This window comes from Halichoeres trimaculatus, unplaced genomic scaffold (genome assembly GCF_033239565.1).
Source record: "Halichoeres trimaculatus isolate MK-OKI-2021-1 unplaced genomic scaffold, fHalTri1.1 fHalTri1_scaffold_7, whole genome shotgun sequence".
In the NCBI taxonomy this organism is placed as follows: domain Eukaryota; kingdom Metazoa; phylum Chordata; class Actinopteri; order Labriformes; family Labridae; genus Halichoeres; species Halichoeres trimaculatus.
In genome coordinates, this window is record NW_027437185.1 from 33,655,786 (window position 1) to 33,662,831 (window position 7,046).

At 40.8% G+C, this 7,046-nt stretch overlaps 1 non-coding gene across 1 annotated transcript; it reads left to right on the top strand.

Annotated features, from left to right (window-relative positions):
- Positions 1-6,410: 6,410 nt before the first annotated feature.
- On the top strand, positions 6,411-6,529 carry LOC141794010 (5S ribosomal RNA). Its single transcript, XR_012598457.1, has one exon. It is a non-coding gene; the product is annotated as a 5S ribosomal RNA (ribosomal RNA).
- The last annotated feature ends 517 nt before the right edge of the window (positions 6,530-7,046 follow it).

The following is a 7,046-nucleotide window of genomic DNA, read 5'->3' on the forward strand; positions in this document are numbered from 1 at the left end:
CACGTTCGCATGGATCTGATTGAATCCTTCTAATTTCAGATGCAGGTTCAAGTGTTTACATGCAGCTACAAATTTAACAACTGTCTGATACAGATCTTTGTTGGGTTTTAGTTTGCCTGCTCTTTGATCACACAATATCCAGCGCAGCCTCCAGCATTTGACCACATTAAGTCAGTAAAAGCCTCCGAGTCATTCTTAATGTCAGAGATAATGCCCGACAAGGTGTCCATTATCAGAAATGACCTGATGATTCAGAGGCGTGAACCATCCGATACAAAGTGGAGGACGGTTGCTTCCGCAGAGAGTAATGACTTAAACTTTTTGATGAGAAATTAAAAACAAAATGAAAATTACATATTTTATTATTCTAATTATGGTATTAATTAGTGCTGTCAGGTGATTAAAAAATAATCTAATTAATTACAGAGTTTTTAATTAGTTTATCTAATTAATCACATTTTAATCTTATATCTGCTTTAAGTCCCCAAATAAAGAATTTGAATTGTAGGAAAATAAAAAATTGTAGTACATGACTAATCAAATAAAAACCCAAAGAAGAGAAGATTTCTAAATCCACATTTTTTTTCAACTGGCCCAAATTAGAATGAACATGTTCGCTGCCATTGACATCTATAGACGTCAATTTGATTGCAACTGTTTACTAGGTCTGGCGAAGCTTGTCAATCAAAATCCTGCCCGTAAACTACTGTGGGTGAGAGCAGTGTGCTCTTTGGATGAGAGCTCAGCATGGATATGAGGAGAAGATGTGAGATGACAGTGACATAGCGAGATGCTACAAGTCAGAAAAGTTCAGGCAGCTCATGCTCCAACTGAGGATGTGTCGTGGTAGTTCAGAGAAAAAAAAATGGCGCGATCGTTAGAAAAGATGATGGAGATCATGGAGAGGATCAAAGGATGGAGCGCCGAGATGAAAGCGATTAAGAAAGTACATTTTGTCTGTTTTTTGGATCAAAAACAGGAAGAGGGACATAAAAGAAGAAAGTCCACTCTTCTTAGGTAGTTTTGGTGTTTACATAGTCAGAGAAAACCATAATATTTCAGTCTTGAAAGGCAATTCAACATGCTCTGAAAATGGCTGGCAGCCAGTGAGGTAATCGCATTAATTATTAAGTGTTAATTTGCTGTGCATTTAACCTAATGACCCTAATGTTAATAGTTTTTCCCTCAAAATCCCTCCTTCTAAGTCAGAATGCAGAATTTTCTCTCCCAAATATGGGTGTTTCTCCTCTGAATTTGGACTTTTCTAGTAGAAATTGGTGGAATATTGTCAGGAAAAAGTCCCAGTTGTGTGAGGAAAAAAAAAAGGCTTTAAATTTAATGCAAGAATTCACAGAAAAAGTCGAAACGTCCAGATCAAAGTCAAAATGTCGAGGAAATAAGTTGCAACCCTATCTTTAAAGTTTAAATAAATTTCTATATCTTTTTTATTGTGGCCTTAACCCTCATCGAAAGACCTCCTAAACAAATTGTGTAATGACAAATAAACAGTCCCAGCTGGTGCCCTAGCTTGTTGATTAAAGACAAACTAGCTTTGCTAGCATCACTGCTTTTTGACTATCCACTGCTTGTTGATCTATCTACCTACCGTCACCCATCAATCTATCTAGTGTATTGTTTTTCAAAGTGTGAGGTGCTCTTTCTCTGGGGGGTACTAAAGAGTTCCAGGAGAGGTATGAGAGGAGGATATAAAAACAAAGCAAAGAAAAAACAACAACAATAAAAATCAAAACAAAAAAAACAGAAAATGTCTGGGGGGTTAAAGGCAGAAAGTATGATGACCACTGTGCCATGGTTGTGACATTATTTTCCCCGACTGTCTGTTCACCATACTAAGTATGCTTGTCTCTCCCTCTGTAGACACAGTGTTTATGTGTCTGTGTACACAATGGGGCAAAGCTTTGTAATGTATGATACAGGAAGCAGAGATCTGTGAACACCTGACCATGCACACATCTACCGGACAACACTCATGTTTCCCCTTTTTTTGTGGGCACAGGCTCACACATACACATGGCGTATGTACATACAAACCCAGTCAACCAATATATGGCAAAATAAACTTCTCAAGAGAGCCCCCCAAAACTTTGTAGTTGAGGCTCTCAGTTTCCCCATCCCCATATTTTGCACTGTACTACTAGGCCATAATGTGTGATTTGTTGATTGTGAATTTGTGATGTACTGTTTGCATTTGAAAATTAACAAGAATTTTGTAGATACCAAAAACAGCTCTGTATATGATTTATCTGTAATTGAACTTTGTTTTAATCATTGCATTTTGATTGAACTTTCATTCTTTGCTGCCACAGTGGTCGTTTTGTCATTCCTGGCTCAAGAGCTATCATCTCATTTTATTGTTATGTTTCAAATCATATAGTCATTATAATAAGTGCACAAACAGATATTGACCGTTAGACCTATTATTAGTATTCCTTTTATTAAAATAGAAGAGGCCCTGGTGGCTTTACGTTCTCTGAAGGGAGGCTCGCTGTCGTATACTTTGAAAACATTTGATCCAGTGAACACTTGCAGGATTGTTTATGTTTTCGTCTTGTGTCATTTACGACGTTCTGGTCTGATTCTGATCTTACTCACATGTTCCTCAGGCTTCTTCACGTCATGTCAGATCCAAACCTCCACATTCATCACCCCTTCATTCAGTCACTGCGGTATGTTGATGGATGGCATCAGTGACTATTTGTGTCAGATGAGTTTTAATAGGTGTTTCACAGGCTAATTTATGGCCACTTGTCACGACGAGTTTACACTTCCAAATGCCAAAGTTTCCCTCCCTCCCCCCGTAAAAGAAAATGCCTTCTGCTCCACTCATCGACTCATCTTGGAGCTAAAATACCTGTTATTATCCTCTACAGGTATGAAGACCTGCAACCCAGTTTCTCTCTGCTCACGTTGGGGAACATACCACCTCTGGGGCTGATCTCGCTCGAGGTGTTCTGGTTGTGTCTCTTTCCATCTGTGTGTGTCTGTGAGTTTATCACCCAGTCTGCTTAAATATATCATTATTTCTACATTTCCTCGCAGGAGAGGTCTGTGCCACACTCTGAGGAATAAAGAAGACATCAGGCGACCCACAAGACTCCACCAAGCAGTTCAGTTTGGTTTGTCATGGCACGCATTTTGTGGCATTTCAGCTGACAGGTCCCCAAATTACCAACTGATCCCACTTTTTGGTACCCTTCTGTTGGCGTGCCAGACATACCGCTTTGATGCCAGAAGGTAAAGCTACAAACACTGAAGTGTTCCTTCCCATATCACCGCGGTAATAAAGAACAACTCAAAAACTTGTCATGTTTGTGTCAAGCCTTACCAATCTGATCGGTACTGGACCACTAGGTGGAAACAGGGCTTAAAGCTCCGTGAAGAGGCCCCTATGTGACCAAAACAACAAAAAAGAGAAGTATGTACTTAAAATAACATTAAAGAAATAACAGATTAACTGGTCACTGCTCAAGTGTTGAAGAAGTTCATGACACATACGTTCAAAGAGAGCGCTAAACTTAAAGCAAAATTAAGTTTGTTACGTTGGTTCATGTTCGTCTAACTTTATGTTACTGTATTATGAATATATAACCAGATATAGTGTGTATCAACACACTGACACTATGCGATTAATCCCGATTAAAGGTGTAGTCAGCGATCGTCTAATCTGCACTATTTGTCAAATTGCACATTTCTCCTCTCCATCCACGAGATATCATCACTGACAGCATGTTGAAAAAAAGTCCGGCTTCAATACACAGCCTTGGCTCTGAATTTCAGCAGGTAAATACTGTGCTCTCTTGTGCTGATCAGACAGAGGAAGGAAGGGGAGTAGTATGTTGTACCAACAGCAGCAATGGCTGAAAAACAGCCCAAAAGAAAAGGACAGAAGAGCATAAAATGAAAAACGACCATAATAGAGGGAAGACCCGGGTCAACATTGGTTTGGCTTTTCGACGGTGGAAGGAACTCCACGATTTAACAGAGTTGAAAATGTACGCTGATATTGCCGTCTTTCTGCTGGACAGGTGGGCAACACTAGCTTTGTGATGCTTCACATCACAGTAACAGCAGTCGGGCATTCATCTTATTGTCTGCCAACATGTACCGTTGTTGTGATGTTATCAATTATGGCAGTCGAGTTGTGGCTACTGTTGACTGACGAGTCAGGGTTACCTTAGCTTTGCAGCTCAGAAGTGTGCTAACCCAGAATCAGCGTCAGACAAAATTAAGCAGGGGGGCACAAATTCTTGTTCATTACTGGATGCATAACCATCGTGTAAAGTTATAATTCACATAAACAAGGCACTGTACCACAACGAAAGCCACGTCCTTCCCTCTCTTTTCTCTCCCTCCGGTGCGCACACAACCGTGCGCCTTTAGCACACCAACATTAGAGTGAACATCAAACACCATTCAACAATCAAAGAACCACGAAACCCAAACAGTAGTAGCGAGCTTAAGATAGAAATACCTTTAAAACAGCTGGAGCCGCCAAGTGCTGCAGCTAAATCTCCTGAGGACAGCGTCCTCCCACTCCGTCGCACATCTGCAGGTCAAGTCTCTTTCAAAGGCAAGCTCAACAACCTGGGCCTTTCTATTGTGGAACATCGTCTTTGATTGGAAAATATTTATATATCTAAATGTTGTAATATCTTTTGCTACAATACTACTAAAACTCGCCACACTACTACTACTTTGAAAGCTATAAATACGACTTCACGTATTATAGCGAACGGACCCTCAAGCGTTCGCTGGTCCGGCCTCTGCCATGTTGGTCAGCTACGCAGTTTCTACGGTCATTTCCATGACGATGCACGTCCATCATCTTTTGGGCGTGGAGCCAGGGGTGGGGTATGAAGGGAGAGGCGGGTCAAAATTTGTTTATCAGCAACCTCTTCACTCGTTTTCTCCCAGACCACTGACTACACCTTTAACTGTTAGAATTTAGACCAATCAGAATTGTAAGTAAAGATTGTTAAAAGACCTTGTGAATTGCTTTTGGAAAACTAAATATAATGTCAAAACTAACTGGGAAAAAAATGTCAGCGGAGTGCCTCAGGGGTCTGGTGTGGGTCCTCTTTGAGTTCATTTCAACACTTTCAAACGGGAACATTTCCCATGTTTCTTATCACAGGTCATCGTGTCAAAACATTTGTCCTTGTTGACCTTTGAACCTCAGTTCTTTAACCTCTTCCCAACCTGTCAGGGAGATTTATTGGCTACCAGCGGCATCAGCATCGATAATTTTTAGTAGATTCTGTATGACTGAAGAATGTCACCTGTTAATAGTCTCTTTGTTTAATAAGTTAAATACCAGATCACCTGAGGGTTTCAGGAGCTCTTTGGTTTTCAGAGTGCTCAGAGGTGGAGATGGAGGAGGGGGTGATGGAGTGAAGGAGGCGGGAAAGGGGAGGAGGGCTGTTTCTTATCTGATCCAGACCACTTTAGGAAGACACCTGTGGTATCCAGGTAGATATATTACCACCTAAGTAGCCGTAAACCCCCCTCAGGTCGAGCGCTGGAGGTGGGCCGGGCTGTCAGACAGCTGCAGGCAGGAAGTGAAGCCGACAGCCGGGAACGCCTTTCATTTATGGAGCAGTGAGACAAGGAGGTTTAACGAGGAGGAGTGTGAGACGCTGAGAGAGATCAGGTTCAAAATCAAGAAAGATGGGACTAAAGGAAGTAAAAACAACCTCCCAGGTTTAAGTAATTTAATTAGGATTATTCAACACATACTTCCTGCTCAGACATCAATCTAAATCTGCTCTCAGACTGAAGGTGGAGCAAGTTCCTGGGATCCAAGAGTAGTTTTTTTTTTCAAGAGGTCTTTAGTGCATCAGGATCTAAGAGTTGGAGCAAAGCACAGCCTGTTTTTTAAATGCTACCAAAAGTCAAGATAAAGAGGTATTTTTCTCGTTGTTCTGCATGTACAGAAAATGGATGGGTACCAAATTAAGATAATAAGATAAGATAAGATATACTTTATTAATCCCCGAAGGGAAATTCATTAAATTAGGCACTTTCATAGGTACCCTCCAAATTCTGTCAGTAGTATCAAGTACAGATTCATATAAAATCAAATGGTACCATGTTTAGCGATCTAATTGCATCCTTGAGGGAGTGGAGGAGTGGGCCATTTTCCGTGCTGGACGTGAACACAGCATTGCAAGTTTACATATTGAAGATAAATACGTTCAACTGAAAAACTTTGAATTTTATGATTACAGTTATTGATATTTATTACCACACAAGTCATCAGCACCAGACTAATTTAGAGGGCGCACAGTGTGAAGATTTGTTCTCCTTTCCTTGATCTCCACATGCCTCTCATATAGTGGAAATATCACGTAATGCCATTTTCATATGGGCTGTATGCTCCTCCTTCCTTTGCTTACGGCCATACCACCCTGAACACGCCCGATCTCGTCCGATCTCGGAAGCTAAGCAGGGTCGGGCCTGGTTAGTACTTGGATGGGAGACCGCCTGGGAATACCAGGTGCTGTAAGCTTTTGCACTTCTCAGAACTAACACAAGAGGGGGCTGTTTAAGGTGGCCCTGCTCACTGCATGGCAATAGGACAGTGGAAAAGAGGACATTTTGTTTGGATTTTTTTGTGTTTGTTGATCAGACTATATAATGTGTATAATTTGAAATTTGGTGTGGGGATCATGATTTGTTGTATTTGGGATGAGGGGGTAAAATGATAATGCCCGGTCCTCAGTGTGTAGAGATAGGTACTGAATTAAAAAATCGCACGATTCCATGTTTAGGCACCTAAATGCATCCTTGTTACTGTATAGGAAGTAGAGGAGTAGGCCATTTTCCGGGCTGGACATCAACACAGCATGGCAAGTTTACATATTGAGATAGATATGTTAGATTCAAAAATGCTAAGATTTTATTATCACACAAATCAAATTTTATTACCACATTAACACACAAAAGAACTGAAAATTGGTACTGTTGAGTACCGATACCGGTTGCCTGCTCACTGCAAGGTTATAGGACAGTGAAAAATATGACAT